We start from the raw sequence: 18716 nt of genomic DNA on the forward strand, positions 1-18716 counted from the left end.
TGCATTTATTTTGTAATATGAGGTTGTAAGCAATCATTTTGAAGCCGTAATTAATCACATTATGATACACTGCTATAAAATCATTCCTGATCTGTGTTCAGCATAAAGGATGAGCTATTTTGGCTCTAATCTAATAGTGACAAATAACTATTGTTGGCTGTCAGAACATGATTTTTTTTTTTAATTTTAAAATTTTATTTATTTATTTTTATACAGCAGGTTCTTATTAGTCATAAATTTTATACACATCAGTGTATACATGTCAATCAGAACATGATTTTTACATACTATATCAAATGCTTGTTTTTGATTTCCAACAATCAAATAGATAATATTTCCCTACTGATTATCTGCATTTGAATAGAATTGAATTGTAATCAGTTCATTTTTATGTTTCTGTCTGATTGGCTGGATATGATCAGTCATAATTAAAACAAGGCAGTAAATGTGCTCAAATGAAGTTTGGCCTGACTGTCCTCTTCTGTGACATATTTGGGTATTTCTGCTATAATATTTATGCATTATTAAAAAATATCACATTCTTCAAAATTATGCACTGAAGTCAGCAAGATATGTGGAAAAAATATAGTTCCAGAGAAATCACCCAAAATCAGATCATGGACAAAAACAAAATTGATACCAAAATTGATAGCAGTTCACATGACTAGAAGCCATCTCAAATTATATAACAGAGTAGAAATGTTGCTATGTGGGCATGGAGATAGTGCACATGGAAGTAGAACTCTGATCCAGTTACTGTTCAGATGGGTACGGGAGTAAGTGCAACCTACTATGACCCAGGAACCGTTTAAGTTGGGGAGTACACTTTTCTGGAAAGGGAGCTCTAGTGCAGGATGCATTTTAATAACTTTCTTAAAGCAGAAGTATAAATAAAAACCCCTTCATTATAAAAAAACTCTTAGCAAAATAAGAATAGAAGGGAATTTTCCTAATCTGATAAAGGATATCTAAAAGCCTACAGTAAACATAATACTCAGTAGTGAAATATTGAAAGATTTCCCACTGAGATCTAGAAATGAGACTATTATAAATTAAGATATTGTGGTTTTGGGGCAAAGACAGAATAATGAAACAGAGGGTCCAGAAATAGACCATCATGTTTATCATCCAGTGATATATGAAAAAGGTGGTATTGCAGTGCAGTGGGGAAATGATGTCCTTTACAGTAAGTGTTGCTGGGCTGATTGGAATGACAAATGATGGCCTAGTCAATAAATGGTATTAGGTCAATATTGAAACCAATGAATCGTGAACCTGACTTCACAGCATATACTCCAGATTCAATTCCAGATGGATGGTAGAATGTGAAATGTAAAACAATCATGCACCTTAAAGGAAGCATAGGAAAATATTCTTTTTAACCTAGGGGTAGACAAAGATTTTTTATTGATAAGTTGTACTTTATTAAAATGAAGATATGTTATTCAAAAGATATCATTAAGGAGAGGGAGAAGACAAGTCACAGAGTGAAAGAGCTATTTGATAAAGGACTTGTCTTCACATGGTATTTGTCTTTCTCTTTCTGACTTACTTTGCTTAGTATGATAATCTCTAGGTCCATCCATTTAGCTGCAAATGGCATTATTTCATTCTTTTTTATGGCTGAGTAATATTCCATTGTATATGTATACTACGTCTTCTTTATCCTTTCATCTGTTGGTGGACATTTAGGTTGTTTCCATATCTTGGCTATTGTAAGTAGTGCTGCTGTGAACATAGGGGTACATGTATCTTGATACATGCTCAGGAGTGGGATTGCTGGATCATATGGCAACTCTACTTTTAGTTTTTTGAGGAAGCTCCATACTATTCTCCATAGTGGCTGCACCAATTTATATTCCCACCAACAGTGTAAGAGGATTCCCTTTTTTCCACACCCTCTCCAGCATTTGTCAGACATCTTTTCTGACTTCACTGGTATGAAATTAGGAATTAACTACAAGAAGAAAACTGAAAAAAAAGAAAAACCCCACAAACATATGGAGACTAAACAATATGCTACTAAACAATCAATGCGTCATTGAAAAGTCAAAGAGGAAATCAAAAATTACCTGGGGACAAGTGAAAATGGAAACACAGTGATCCAAAATCTGTGGGATGAAGATAAAACAGTTCTAAGAGGGAAGTTCATAGTGATACAAGCCTACTTCATGATACAAGAAAAATCTCAAACAATCAAAATATACATTTAAAGAAACTAGAAAAAGAAGAACAAGCAAAGCCCAAGGTTAGTAGAATAAAGGAAATAAAAGATCAGAGTGGAAATAACTGAAATAGAGACTAAAAAACAATAGAGAAGATCAATGAAACTGAGTTAGTTCTTTGAAAATATATACAGAATTGATAAACATTTAGTTAGATTCATCAAGAAAAAAGGAGACAGGGCCCAAATAAATAAAATCAAGGATAAAAGAGGAGAAGTTACAACCAACACCATACATACAGAAGATCATAAGCGATTACTATGAACAATTGTACAGTAATAAAATGGATAACATAGGAGAAATGGATAAATTCCTGGAAACGTACAAATTTCCAAGACTGAATCAGAAAGAAATAGAAAATATGAACAGACTGATTACCAGTAATGCAATTGAATCAGTAATAAAAAACTTCCAACAAGCAGAAGTCCAGGACCAGATGGCTTCACAGGCGAATTCTACTAAACATTTAAAGAATAGTTAACACTTTGCTTTTTCAAACTATTCAAAAAAATCAATGAGGAAGGAACACTTCTGAACTCATTCTATGAGGCCAGCACATCCTGATAACAAAACCAGAGACATCACACACACACACACACACACACACACACACAAAATTACAGGCCAGTATCACTGATGAATATAAATGCAAAAATCTACAACAAAATATTATCAAATCAAATTCAACAATACATTAAAAGGATCATACACCATAATCAAGTAGGATTTATCCCAGGGCTGCAAGGATGGTACAATATCTGCAAATCAGTCAACAAGATACATCACATTATCAGATTGAAGAATAAAAATCATATCATCTCAATAGATGCAGAAAATGCATTAGCGAAATTCAATGTCTGTTTATGACAAAAACTGTCAACAAAGTAGGTATAGAGGGAACCTACCTCAACATAATAAAGGCCATACATATATTAAATCCCACAGGTAACATCATACCCAGTGGAGAAAGTCTGAAGGCTTTTGCTCTAAGGTCAGGAGTAAGACAAGGATGCTTACTTTCACCACTTTCATTCAACATAGTATTGGAAGTTATTGCCACAGCAGTTAGGCAAAAAAAAGGAATCAGAATTGGAAAGGAAGAAATAAAACTGTCATTGTTTGTAGGTGGCATGATACTATATATAGAAAACCCCAAAGACTTCACAAAAAAACTGTTATTCAGTAAGTGAATTGTTATTCAAAAACTAACTTCAATAAGTGACTTCTGGAAAATTGCAGTATACAAAATTAATGTATAGAGGTCTGTTGTATCTCTCTATTTTAACAACGAACTATCAGAGGAATTAACAAAGTGATCCCATTTATAATTCCATCAAAGAGAGTAAAATACCTAGGAATAAATTTAACCAAGGAGGTGAATGACCTGTACTCTGAAAACTATGACATTGATGAAAGAAAGTGTAGACAAGACAAACAAATGGAAAGATGTACTATGTGCATGGATTGGACAAATCAATATCATGAAAATGACCATACTGCCCAAGGCATTCTACAGATTCAATGCAGTCCCTATCAAAATACCAAAGGCATTTTCACAGAACTAGAACAGATAATCCTAAAATTTTCATGGAACCACAAAAGACCCTGTACAGTCAAAACAGTGTTGAGAAGGAAGAACAAAGCTGGAGGTATCATGCTCCCAGGCTTGTAACTGTACTACAAAGGTATAGTAATCCAAACAGTATGGTACTGGCACAAAAACAGACACATAGATCAATGGAACACAGTAAAGAGCCCAGAAATAAACGTATACTTACATGGTCAATTAATCTATGACAAAGGAAGCAAGAGTATACAGTGGAGAAAAGACAACCTGTTCAATAAATAGTGTTTGGAAAACTGGACAGCTACATGCAAAAGAATCAAACTGGACTACTTTCTCATACTATATACAAAACTCCCCCTCAAAATCAGTTAAAGACTTAATTGTAAGACATGAAACCGTAAAAGTCATAGAAGAAAATGTAGATAGTACACTCTTTGACATTGGTCTTAGCAGTATTTTTTTGATCTGTCTTCTCAGGCAAGGGAAGCAAAAGCAAAAATAAACAAATGGGACTACATCAAACTGAAAAGCTTTTGCACAGCGAAGGAAACCATCAACAATACAAAAAGCCTACTGAATGGGAGAATATATTTGCCAATAATAGATAAGGGGTTGATATCCAAAATATATAAAGAACTCTTAAAACTCATTGTCAAAAAACCCCAAACAACCCAGTTAAAAAGTGGGCAGAGGACCTGAGTAGACATTTTTCCAAAGAAGACATATAGATGGCCAACATGCACATGAGATGTTCAACATCACTGAACATTAGGGAAATGCAAATTAAAACCGTAATGGTACCACCTCACAACTGTGAGAATGTCTGTTATAAAAAAGACAGGAAACAACAAGTGTTGATAAGGATGTGGGGAAAAGGGAGCTATCGTGCACCATTGATGGGAATGTAAATTAATGTAGCCACTGGAAAACAGTATGGAGGTTCCTCAAAAAATTAAAAATAGAACTACCATATGATCCAGCAATTCCATTTATGGGTCTTTATCAGAAGAAAATGAAAACAGTGTTTTGAAAAGATATATGTACCCCTATGTTCATTGAAGTACTGTTTACACTAGCAAAGATATGGGAGCAATCTAAGTGTCCATTACTCTGGGATATTACTCAGCCATAAAAAAGAATATGGTCTTGCTATTTGTGACAGCATGGATGGACCTAGAGGGTATTATGCTAAGTGAAGCAAATCAGACAGGAAAAACAAATATGGTATGATGTTACTCATATGTGGAATCTTAAAAACAAAGAAGAAAAGAAACAAAACAAGACAGGAAAAGACTCATGGATACAGAGAATAAACTGGTTGTTCCCATAGGGGAGGCGGTGAAGGGACAGATGAAATAGGTGAAGGGGATTAAGAGGTGCAGATTTCCAGCTATAAAATAAATAAGTCATGGGGATATAACGTACACATAGGGAATATAGTCAGTAATACTGTAGCAACTTTTTATGGTGATGGATGGTAACTTGACTTATTTTGGTGATTATTTGATAATATATAAAAATATGAAATCACTATGTTGTATACCTGAAACTAATATAATATTGTATGTTAATTATAACTCAAGAAAACAAAATAAGACAGTTCAAAATGGGCAAAAGGCTTGGATAGGCTCCTCACAAAACAGATGTTCTGATGGTTCATAAACATATGGGAAGGTATTTAGTCTCAGTCATCAGGGAAATGCAAATTAAAACCACAATGAGATATCACCACACAGCACTAGAATGACTAAAATTCAAAACACCGGCAATACGAAGTGCTGGTAAGGAAGTGGAACAACTGATACTTCCATACACTGCTGGTGGGAGAGAAAACGGCTTAACTATTTTGGAAAACTCTTTGGCACTATTTACAGAAGTTGAATGTACGGGTACCTTATGATCCAGCATGTCTACTCATAGGTGTAAATCCAACAGCAAAATACATATGTAAAATGTTAGCAGCAGCTGTATTCATAATTGCTGTGAACTGTAAAAAAACAAACTGCTCATCAGCAGTAGAATGGGCAGATAAATTATGATATATTCAGATAACTGAAAGTGACACAAGAAGGAAAATGAATGAGTTATTGCTACACACAATAATACAGATGAACATCACAGACAGAACCTTTTCAACAGGAGCCAGATATAAGAGTTCATGCTGTTATGGTTTCATGTACATAAAATACAGAACCAGGTAAAACTAATAGCTGGTGATGTTTGTCAGAGAGTGGTTAGATAACCACTTTTATATCTGACTTTTAATTTTTTTTAATTTTTATTTATTTTTTTATATCTGGCTTTTTAAATCAAGAACGTTATCTGTGATATCATTGTGTGTAGCAGCAATTCATCCATTTTCCTTTATTTATCACATTCAATTTGAAGGTGTGTCTGTGTGTGTGTTAGTGACTGGAAGAGACATGAGTGGCTTTGGGATGCTGCTAATATTTTATTTACTGGGTGGTGGGCATATAGGTACATACTCTTTGTAAATTTGTTTAGCTGTAGACTAATGATTTGCATACTTATGGATGTTACATATCAGCAAAAAATTTGCTTAAAAACAGGAGATCCTTGTAAAAATAGATAAAAATGTAGAGATAGAATAACATGGATGAATTTAAAAAATATTGTGTTGAACAAAAGAGCCAGATATAAAGGATTACATTCTGATTGATTGTATTTATATGAAAGAACAAGCAACATTACAGATTTATGGTGATGCAAATCAGGATAGTGATTGCCTCTGGGAGAGGATTGTCTGGAAAGAGACATGAGGGAACTTTTAGGGTGATTGAAAAGTTCTGTGTCCTAATGAAATATGGGTGTTATATGTTATGTGGGTGTTTCATTTGTCTAATCTCTGATTTGCATCACCAGCCCCGTAGGAGTAGGTATTGGGATCTGTTCTTAATTTGATGTTCATCTCTGTCCTCAGCAAAGTGTGGGTCCCTGAATCCTGAACTGGCCTTGTCCAAACTCCCCAGGGAATGACGCTTGGTTTTTCTGATAGCATGGGGGTAGAGGGATGTTTGTCTTACATTGTGGGCAGAATAAAGAAGAACTGCAGTGTTTTGACTATTTTTCTTAAAGAGTTTCAAGTAGTCCTTTTATTTTCAACCCCATACCACACCTAGACCTTACATTTTCACCTATTTCCCAGCTTGTTGAGATATAAATTGATATATAACATTGTATAAATTTAAGGTATACAGTGTGATGATTCGATATACATATATATTGCAAAATGTTTACTGTTGTAAGGTTAGCTAACAAATATTTTACCTCACATAATTACCATTTTGTTGTTAGGGTGAAAACATTAAAGCTCTACTCTCACAGCAATTTTTAAAAAAGATTTATTATTTATTTATTTATTTTTGGCTGCGTCGGGTCTTAGTTGCAGCACGCAGGATCTTCATTGAGGCATGTGGGATCTTTCGTTGCAGTGCGTGGGCTCTTCATTGCGGGGTGTGGGCTTCTCTCTAGTTGTGGTGTGCAGGTTCTCTCTTCTCCAGTTGTCTCACAGCCATTTTTAAGTATACAATACAGTATTTTTAACTGTAGTCACCATGCTGTACATTACATCCCTGAAACTTACTCATCTTATAACTGGAAGTTTGTAACCCCTTGACTAACATCCCCATTTCTCCTACTACTCAGCCCCTGGCAACTGTTGTACTCTGTGTTCCTTTGAGTTTGGCTTTTTTTTTTTTTTTTTTTTAAAGATCCACATATAAGTGAGATCGTACAGTGTTTGTCTTTCTCTTTCTGACTTATTTCACTTAGCACAGTGCCCTCAAGATCCATCCATGTTGTCTCAAATGGTAAAATTTCCTTCTTTCAAGTGGCTGAATAATATTCCATTGTGTTTGTGTGAGATATATTTATATCTGTCTCACATTTTCTTTGTTCATTCATCTGTCTATGGACACAGGTTGTTTCCATGTCTTGGCTATTGTGAGTAATGCTGCAACGAACATGGGATATCTTTGAGATAGTGATTTGATCTTCTTTGGATACATACCCAGTGGTGGGATTGCTGGATTGTATGGTAGTTCTAGTTCCTCAGTCTTTTGGGGAACTTCCCTATTGTTTTCCATACTGACTCTACCAGTTTACATTCCCATCACCAGTGCACCAGGGTTCCTTCTCCACATCCTTCTCAGCATTTGTTATCTCTTGTCTTTTTTTTTTTTTTTTTTTTTGTGGTATGCGGGCCTCTGACCGCTGTGGCCTCCCCCGTCGCGGAGCACAGGCTCCGGATGCGCAGGCTCCAGATGCGCAGGCCCAGCGGCCATGGCTCACGGGCCCAGCCGCTCCGCGGCACATGGGATCCTCCCAGACCGGGGCACGAACCCGTATCCCCTGCATCGGCAGGCGGACTCTCAACCACTGCGCCACCAGGGAGGCCCAATCTCTTGTCTTTTTGATGATAGCCATTCTAACAGGTGTGAGATGATATCTCATTGTGGTTGTGATTTGCATTTCCCTGATGATTAGTGATGTTGTGCACCCTTTTATGTACCTGTTGGCCATTTGTATGTCTTCTTTGGAAAAATGTCTATTCAAGTCCTCTACCTGATTTTTAGTCGGATTGTTTTTTGCTATTTGAATTGTATGAGTTCCGTGTATATTTTGGATGTTAACTCTTTATCAGATAATATGGTTTGCAAATATAATTGACTCTTGAACAACATGGGTTTGAACTGCAAGGGTCCACTTATATGCCAGTTTTTTCAATGGTGCTTACTATAGTATTACACAATCCTTGGATGAGTGAATTTGTGGATGTGGAACCACGGATATGGAGGAGCCACAATATGGAGGAACTGCATATGTGGAGGGTTGACTGTAAGTTACATGCACATTTTCAACTGCATGGAGGGTTGGCGCATGTCCTGTTAAACCCCATGATGTTCAAGGGTCAGTTGTATTTTTTCCTACTCCAAATGTTACTTGGCCATTTTGTTGATTGTTTCTTTGTTGTGCAGAAGCTTTTTAGTTTGATGTAGTCCCACTTATTAATTTTTGCTTTTCTTGTTTGTGCTTTTGGCACTGTATCTAAAAAATAATTGCTAAGACTAATGTCAGGGTGCATTTTCCCTATTAGGAATTTTATGGTTTCAGGTCTTACTGTTTAAGTCTTTAATCCATATCAAGTTAATTTTTGTGAGTGATTTAAGATAGGGGTCCAGTTCTTTTGCATGTGTATATCCAGTTTTTCTAACACCATTTATTGAAGAGACTGTCCTTTTCCTATTGAGTATTCTTCACTCTGTTGCCAAATATTACTTGACCATATATTCATGGGTTTACTTCTGAACTCTCAGTTATTCTTTTGTTTTTTGGTTTTTTTGCCTCCGACTTTGCCCTTTCTCAAGAGGGTGTTGGCTATTCAGAGTCTTTTGTGGTTCCATATGAATTTTAGGATTGTTTTTTCTATTTCTGTGAAAAGTGTCATTGGAATTTTGATAGAGATTGCATTGAATCTATAGGTAGCTTTGAGTAGTATGTATATTTTATTAATATCAACTCTTCCAATCTGTTGACACAGAATATTTTGTCATTATGTATGTTCTTCTTCAGTTTCTTTCCTCAGTGTCTTATAGTTTTGGGTGTATAGATCTTTTACTTCCTTGGTTAAACTTATTCCTCTTTTTTTGTTTTTGATGCTATTGTAAGTGGGATTGTTTTTCTTTTCCTATCTTAAAATTTTTTTTAATTAAAAAAATTTAAAAAATCTTTTATTGGAGTATAGTTGCTTTACAATGTGTTAGTTTCTGCTGTACAGCAAAGTGAATCAGCTATATGTAGACATACATCCCATCTTTTTTGGATTTCCTTCCCATTTAGGTCACCACAGAGCATTGAGTAGAATTCCCTGTGTTATACAGTAGGTTCTCATTAGTTATCTATTTTATACTAGTAGTGTATACATGTCAATCCCAAACTCCCACTTCATCCCACTTCCCCCTTCCCCCCTTGGTATCCATACTTAAAATTTTTATTTATTTATTTATTTTAGGCTGCATTGGGTCTTTGTTGCTGCACGCGGGTTTTCTCTAGTTGCGGCGAGCAGGGGCTACTCTTGTTGCGGTTTGTGGCCTTCTCATTGCGGTGGCTTCTCTTGTTGCGGAGCACGGCCTCTAGGTGTGCAGGCTTCAGTAGTTGTGGCTCGCGGGCTCTAGAACACAGGCTCAGTAGTTCTGGCGCACAGGCTTAGTTGCTCCATGGCATGTGGGATCTTCCTGGACCAGGGCTTGAACCCGTGTCCCCTGCATTGGCAGGCAGTGTGCCACCAGGGAAGCCACTGGTATCCATACGTTTGTTCTCTAAATCTGTGTCTCTATTTCTGCTTTGTAAATAAATTCATCTGTACTACTTTTCTAGATTCTACATATAAGCGACACAACATGATATTTGTTTTTCTCTTTCTGACTTACTTCACTCTGTATGACAGTCTCTGGGTCCATCCACGTCTCTACAAATGACCCAGTTTCGTTCCTTTTGATGGCTGAGTAATACTCCATTGTATGTATGTACCACATCTTCTTTATCTGTTCCTCTGTTGATGGACATTAAGGTTGCTTCCGTGTCCTGGCTATTGTAAATAGTGCTGCAGTGAACATTGGGGTGCATGTATCTTTTCGCATTATGGTTTTCTCTGGGTGTAAGCCCAGGAGTAGCATTGCTGTATCATATGGTAGTTCTGTTTGTACTTTTTCAGGGAACCTCCATACTGTTCTCCATAGTGGTTGTACCAATTTACATTCTCAACAACAATGCAAAAGGGTTGCCCTTTCTCCACACCCTCTCCAGCATTTATTGTTTGTAGATTTTTTGATGATGGCCATTCTGACTGGTGTGAGGTGATACCTTATTGTAGTTTTGATTTGCATTTCTCTAATAATTAGTGATGTTGAGCATCTTTTCATGTGCTTTTTGGCCATCTGTCTTCTTTGGAGTAATGTCTATTTAGATCTTCTGCCCATTTTTGTATTGGGTTGTTTGATTTTTGGATATTGAGCTGCATGAGCCGTTTGTATATTTTGAAGATTAATCCCTTATCAGTTGCTTTGTTTGCAAATATTTTCTCCCATTCTGAGCATTGTCTTTTCGTCTTGTTTATGGCTTCCTTTGCTGTGCAAAAGCTTTTAAGCTTAATTAGATCCCATTTGTTTATTTAATTAATGAATTTAATTCATTTATTTATTTTATTTTTGGCTGCGTTGGGTCTTCATAGTTGCGCTCAGGCTTTCTCTAGTCACGGCGAGTGGGAGCTACTCTTCGTTGGGGTGTGCGGGCTTCTCATTGCGGTTGCTTCTCTTGTTGTAGAGCATGGGCTCTAGGCATGCGGGCTTCAGTAGTTGTGGCATGTGGGCTTTGTGGCTCGCGGGTTCTAGAGCACAGGCTCAGTAGTTTTGGCGCACGGGCTTAGTTGCTCCGTAGCATGTGGGATCTTCATGGACGAGGGCTTGAACCCATGTCCCCTGCATTGGCAGGCAGATTCTTAACCACTGCACCACCAGGGAATCCCCCATTTTTGTTTTTATTTTCATTACTCTAGGAGGTGGATCAAAAAAGATCTTGCTGCGATTTATTTCAAAGAGTGTTCTGCCTGTATTTTCCTCTTAAGAGTTTTATAGTGTCCAGCCTTACATTTAGGTCTTTAATCCATTTTGAGTTTATTTTTGTGTATGGTGTTAGGGAGTGTTCTAATTGCATTCTTTTACATGTAGCTGTCCAGTTTTCCCAGCACCAGTTATTGAAGAGACTGTCTTTTCTCCATTGTATATTCTTGCCTCCTTTGTCATAGATAAGGTGACCATATGTGCGTGGGTTTATCTCTGGGCTTTGTATCCTGTTCCATTGATCTGTGTTTCTGTTTTTGTGTCAGTACCATATTGTCTTGGTTACTGTAACTTTGTAGTATAGTCTGAGGTCAAGGAGCCTGATTCCTCCAGCTCCATTTTTCTTTCTCGATTGCTTTGTCTATTCGAGGTCTTTTGTGTTTCCACACAAATTGTAATTTTTTTGTTCTAATCTGTGAAAAATACCATTGGTAATTTGATAGAGATTGCATTGAATTTGTAGATTGCTTTGGGTAGTTTAGTCATTTTCAGAATATCGATTCTTCCAATCCAAGAAAATGGTATATCTCTCCATTGGTTTGTGTTGTCTTTTATTTCTTTCATCAGTATCTTATAGTTTTCTGAGTACAGCTCTTTTGCCTTCTTAGGTAGGTTTATCCCTAGGAATTTTATTCTTTTTGTTGCAGTGGTGAATGGGATTGTTTCCTTAATTTCTCTTTCTGATCTTTTGCTGTTAGTATATAGGAATGCAAGAGATTTCTGCGTATTAATTTTGTAGTCTGCAGCTTTACGAAATTCATTGATTAGCTCTAGTAGTTTTCTGGTGGCACCTTTAGGATTTTCTATGTCTAGTATCATGACACTGGGAAACAGTGACAGTTTTAATTCCTCTTTTCCAACTTGGATTCTTTTTATTTGTTTTTCTTCTCTAATTGCCATGGTGAGGACTTCCAAAACTATGTTGAATAATAGTGGTGAGAGTGGACATCCTTGTCTTGTTTCTGATCCTCGTGGAAATGCTTTCAGTTTTTCACCATTGAGAATGATGTTTGCTGTGAGTTTGTCATATATGGCCTTTATTATGTTGAGGTAGGTTCCCTCTATGCCCACTTTCTGGAGAGTTTTTTATCATATATTGATGTTGAATTTTGATGAAAGCTTTTTCTGCATCTACTGAGATGATCATATGGTTTTCTCCTTCAGTTTGTTAATATGATTTATCACATTGACTTGCATATACTGAAGAATCTTTGCATTCCTGGGATAAACCCCACTTGATCATGGTGTACGATCCTTTTAATGTGCTGTTGGATTCTGTTTGCTAGTGTTTTGTTGAGGATTTTTGCATATGTTCATTAGTGATATTGACCTGAAGTTTTCTTTTTTTGTGGCATCTTTGTCTGGTTTTGGTATCAGGGTGATGGTGGCCTCGTAGAATGAGTTTGGGAGTGTTTCTCCCTCTGCTATATTTTGGAAGAGTTTGAGAAGGATAGGTGTTAGCTCTTCTCTAAATTGTTTGGTAGAATTCACCTGTGAAGCCATCTGGTCCTGGGCTTTTGTTTGATGGAAGATTTTAAATCACAGTTTCAATTTCAGTGCTTGTGATTGGTCTGTTTACATTTTCTATTTCTTCCTGGTTCAGTCTCAGAAGGTCATGCTTTTCTAACAATTTGTCCATTTCTTCCAGGTTGTCCATTTTATTGGCATAGAGTTGCTTGTAGTAATCTCTCATGATCCTTTGTATTTCTGCAGTGTCAGTTGTTACTTCTCCTTTTTCATTTCGAATTCTATTAACTGGAGTCTTCTCCCTTTTTTTCTTGATGAATCTGGCTAATGGTTTATCAATTTTATCTTCTCAAAGAACCAGCTTTTAGTTTCAGTGATCTTTGCTGTCGTTTCCTTCATTTCTTTTTCATTTATTTCTGATCTGATCATTATGATTTCTTTCCTTCTGCTAACTTTGGGTTTTTTTTTGTTCTTCTGTCTCTGATTGCTTTAGGTGTAAGGTTAGGTTGTTTATTTGAGATGTTTCTTGTTTCTTAAGGTAGGATTGTATTGCTATAAACTTCCCTCTTAGAACTGCTTTTGCTGCATCCCATAGGTTTTGGGTCATCGTGTTTTCATTGTCATTTGTTTCTAGGTATTTTTTGATTTCCTCTTTGATTTCTTCAGTGATCTCTTGGTTATTCAGTATTGTATTGTTTAGCCTCCATGTGTTTGTATTTTTTACAGATTTTTTCCTGTAATTGATACCTAGTCTCATAGCATTGTGGTCAGAAAAGATACTTGATATGATTTCAATTTTCTTAAATTTACCAAGGCTTGATTTGTGACCCAAGATATGATCTATCCTGGAGAATGTTCCATGAGCACTTGAGAAGAAAGTGTAATCTGCTGTTTTTGGATGGAATGTCCTATAAATATCAGTTAAGTCCATCTTGTTTAATGTATCATTTAAAGCTTGTGTTTCCTTGTTTATTTTCATTTTGGATGATCTGTCCATTGGTGAAAGCGGGGTGTTACAGTCCTCAAATATTATTGTGTTACTGTCGATTTCCCCTTTTATGGCTGTTAGCATTTGCCTTATGTATTGAGGTGCTCCTATGTTGGGTGCATAAAAATTTGCAGTTGTTATATCTTCTTCTTGGATTGATCCCTTGATCATTATGTAGTGTCCTTTGTCTCTTATAATAGTCTTTATTTTGAAGTCTGTTTTGTCTGATATGGGAATTGCTACTCCAGCTTTCTTTTGATTTCCATTTGCATGGAATATCTTTTTCCATCCCCTCACTTTCAGTCTGTATGTGTCCCTAGGTCTGAAGTGGGTCTCTCGTAGATAGCATATGTACGAGTCTTGTTTTTGTATCCATTCAGCCAGTCTATATCTTTTGGTTGAAGCATTTAATCCAGTTACATTTAAGGTAATTATTCATATGTATGTTCTTATTACCATTTTCTTAATTGTTTTGGGCTTGTTATTGTAAGTCTTTTCCTTCTCTTGTATTTCCTGCCTAGAGAATTTCCTTCAGCATTTGTTGTAGAGCTGGTTTGGTGGTGCTGCATTCTCTTTGCTTTTGCTTGCCTCTAAAGGTTTTAATTTCTCCATCGAATCTGAATGAGATCCTTGCTGGGTAAAGTAATCTTGGTTGTAGGTTTTTCCTTTTCATCACTTTAAATATGTCCTGCCACTCCCTTTTGGCTTGCAGAGTTTCTGCTGAAAGATCAGCTGTTAACTTTATGGGAATTCCCTCATACGTTAATTGTTGTTTTTCCGTTACTGCTTTTAATATTTTTTCTTTGTTAATTTTTGATAATTTGATTGTTATGTGTCTTGGTGTGTTTCTCTTTGGATTTATCCTGTATGGGACACTCTGCGCTTCCTGAACTTGATTGACTACTTCCTTACCCATATTAGGGAAGTTTTTAAACTATAATCTCTTCAAATATTTTCTCAGTCCCTTTTTTTTGCTCTTTTTCTTATGGGACCCCTATAATTCGAATGTTGGTGCATTTTATGTTGCCCCAGAGGTCTCTGAGATTGTCCTCAATTATTTTCATTCCTTTTTCTTTATTCTGCTCTGTGGTAGTTATTTCCACTTTTTTTATCTTCCAGGTCACTTATCCGTTCTTTTTCCTCAGTTATTCTGCTATTGATTTCTTCTAGAGAATTTTTAATTTCATTTATTGTGTTGTTCATCATTGTTTGTTTGCCCTTTAGTTCTTCTAGATCCGTGTTAAATGTTTCTTGTATTTTCTCCATTCTATTTGCAAGATTTTGGATCATCTTTACTATCATTACTCTGAATTCTTTTTCAGGTAGAGTGCCTATTTCCTCTTCATTGTTTGGTCTGGTGTGCTTTTACCTTGCTTTTTCATCTGCTGTGTGTTTCTCTGTTTTCTCATTTTTCTTAACTTACTGTGTTTGGGGTCTCCATTTCACAGGCTGCATGTTCGTAGTTTCCGTTTTTTTTTTTTTTTTTTTTTTGAGGTATGCGGGCCTCTCACTGTTGTGGCCTCTCCCATTGCGGAGCACAGGCTCCAGACGCTCAGGCTCAGCGGCCATGGCTCACGGGCCCAGCCGCTCCGCAGCATGTGGGATCCTCCCGGACCAGGGCACGAACCCGTGTCCCCTGCATCGGCAGGCAGACTCTCAACCACTGCGCCACCAGGGAAGTCCGTTCCTGTTGTTTTTGGTGTCTGCTCCCAGTGGATAAGGTTGGTTCAGTGGGTTGTGTAGGCTTCCTGGTAGAGGGGAATGATGCCTGTGTCCTGGTGGATGAGGCTGGATCTTGTCTTTCTGGTGGGCAGGACCACGTATGGTGGTGTGTTTTGGGGTGTTTGTGAACCTATCATGATTTTAGGCAGTCTCTCTGCCAGTAGGTGGGTTTGTGTACCTGTCTTGCTAGTTTGGCTTAGGGTGTCCAGCACTGTTGCTTGCTGGTCTCTGAGTGGAGCTGGGTCTTAGCGTTGAGATGGAGATCTCTGGGAGAGCTTTTGCCGTTTGATATTACATGGGGCCAGGAGGTCTTGGGTGGACCAATGTCCTGAACTCAGCTCTCCCACCTCAGAGGCTCAGGCCTGACACCCGGCCAGAGCACCAAGACCTTGTCAGCCACATCGCTCAGAAGAAGAGGGAGAAAAAAAACGAGAGAGAGAGAGAGGGAGGGAGGTATGGAGGGAAAGAAAGAATAAATAGAAAAAATTATTAGAAATAAAAAAATAAAAAGTAATAAAAAAAAGAGAGAAAGAAGAGAGCAACCAAACCAAAAAACAAATCCACCAAAGATAAAAGTGCTAAAAACTATTCTAAAAAAACAAACAACAAAACAAAACAAAACCAAAATGGACAGTCGTAACCCTAGGACAAATGGCAAAAGCAAAGCTACACAGACAAAATCACACAAAGAGGCATACACATACACACTCATAAGAAGAGAAAAAGGGAAAAATAATATATATATATATAATAAAAAAAGAGAGCAACCAAATCAATCAATAAATCTACCAATGATAATAAGCACTAAATACTAAACTAAGGTAAACATAAAACCAGAAACAAATTAGATGCAGAAAGCTAGCCCCAAGTCTACAGTTGCTCCCAAAGTCCACCCCCTCAATTTTGGGATGGTTTGTTGTCTATTCAGGTATTCCACAGATACAGGGTACATGAAGTTGATTGTGAAGATATAATCTGCTGCTCCTGAGGCTGCTGGGAGGAATTTCCCTTTCTCTTCGTTGTTCACACAGCTCCTGGGTTCAGCTTTGGATTTGGCCTCGCCTCTGTGTGTAGGTCACCTGATGGCATCTGTTTCCTACCCAAACAGGACAGGGTTAATGGAGAGGCCGATTAGGGGGCTCTGGCTCACTCAGGCCCGGGGGAAAGAGGGGTATGGAAGGTGGGGCGAACCTCTGGTGGTAGATGTTGCAATAGCCTGAGGCACACTGTGTGTTCTCCTGGGGAAGTTGTCCTTGGATCACAGGACCCTGGCAGTGGCGGGCTGCACAGGCTCCCAGGAGGGAAGGTGTGGATAGTGACCTGTGCTTGCACACAGGCTTCTTGGTGGCTGTAGCAGCAGCCTTAGCATTTCATGCCTGTCTCTGGGGTCTGTGCTGATAGCTGGGGCTTGCGCCCGTCTCTGGAGCTCGTTTGGGCGGTGCTCTGAATCCCCTCTCTTTGTGCACCCTGAAACAGTGGTCTCTTGCCTCTTAGGCAGGTCCAGACTTTTCCCCGGACTCCCTCCCTCCTAGCTGTGGTGCACTAGCCCCCTTCAGGCTGTGTTCACCCAGCCAACCCCAGTCCTCTCCCTGGGATCTGACCTCTGAAGCCCGAGCCTCAGCTCCCAGCCCCCACCTGCCCCTGAAGGTGAACAGACGAGCGTCTCAGGCCGGTGAGTGCTGGTCGGCACCAATCCTCTGTGTGGGAATCTCTCTGCTTTGCCCTCTGCACCCTTGTTGCTGTGCTCTCCTCCGTAGCTCCGAAGATTCTCCCCCACCCACTCCCCGTCCCTGCCAGTGAAGGAGCTTCCTAGTGTGTGGAAACTTTTCCTCCTTCACAGCTCCCTCCCAGAGGTGCAGGTCGTGTCTCTATTCATTTGTCTTTGTGGGAGTTTCTTGCCTTTTGGGAAGTCTGAGTTCTTCTGCCAGTGTTCAGTAGGTGTTCTGTAGGAGTTGTTCCACATGTAGATGTAGTTTTGATGTATTTGTGGGGAGGAAGGTGATCTCCATGTCTCATTTCTCTGCCATCTTGAAGGCACCCCCTCGTCAACTGATTTTTAATATTGATTTTGTGTCTTGCAGCTTCAGTGAACTTATTTCTTAGTTCTAATAGTTTTTTTTTTTGTGGAGTCTTTAGGATTTTCTGTATGTAGGATCATATTATCTGCAGGCCTTCTTGAACTCCTGATACCTTGAATTCCTATGATTTGCTAGGGGTTTGTGTTAAGAATGGACTCTTGTTGGCTTCTCTGCTTGTAGATAGGTTTTATTTATTTATTATTTTATTTTGTGGTACGCGGGCCTCTCACTGTTGTGGCCTCTCCTGTTGCGGAGCACAGGCTCCAGACGCGCAGGCTCAGCGGCCATGGCTCAAGGGCCCAGCCGCTCTGCGGCATGTGGGATCTTCCTGGACCGGGGCACGAACCCGTGTCCCCTGCATCGGCAGGCAGACTCTCAACCACTGCGCCACCAGGGAAGCCCTGTAGATAGGTTTTAGTATTTATCTGTTTGCCTTCAAGCTTCCAAATGTTTTAAGTGATTATTGTCTGCTGGTGTCTAAATTACCTTTTCCTAGACTGTGTAGGTTTATTAATTAATATACAGTTTTTTTAACTTACTGTCATTTTACTGAGGTTTTGGGAGAGAGCCGAGATGAACAATTTTGTTTAATCTACTTTTTAATGCTAAAACCTGAAATTTGAAATTAAATTGAATGCATATTCATTGAGTTTACTAATGGTGAAACTTCTCATTGTGTTCTTTAATTCTTCTTTTTAATTCATTGAGCATCTTTATGGCCGTTACCTTGAACTCTTTATTGGGTAGATTGCTTATCTTTGCTTTGCTTAGTTATTTTTCTGGGGTTTTGTCTTGTTGCTTTGTTTGGAGCGTATTTCTCTATTCCCTCATTTTGCCTAATTCTCTGTTTTTATTTCTATCTATTAGGTAGGTTGGTTACATTTCTTGATCTTGGCAAAATGGTCTTATGTAGGAGTTGTCCTATGTGTCCCAGCAGCACATTCCCCTGTGGTCTTTAGAGTTATATGCTCTAGGGCTGCATGGGCCTTTCTGTTGTGGCAGGGCCGACTACTGGGGGCGCTGTGGTAGGTG

At 38.3% G+C, this 18716-nt stretch overlaps 1 protein-coding gene across 5 annotated transcripts in view; it reads left to right on the plus strand.

Moving 5' to 3' along the window:
- DOCK3 (dedicator of cytokinesis 3) overlaps positions 1–18716 on the plus strand; it is a 422568-nt gene that overhangs the window by 39144 nt on the left and 364708 nt on the right. The gene's annotated exons all lie outside the window — the stretch shown is intronic.

Source organism: Mesoplodon densirostris, chromosome 10, assembly GCF_025265405.1.
Source record: "Mesoplodon densirostris isolate mMesDen1 chromosome 10, mMesDen1 primary haplotype, whole genome shotgun sequence".
NCBI lineage: Eukaryota > Metazoa > Chordata > Mammalia > Artiodactyla > Ziphiidae > Mesoplodon > Mesoplodon densirostris.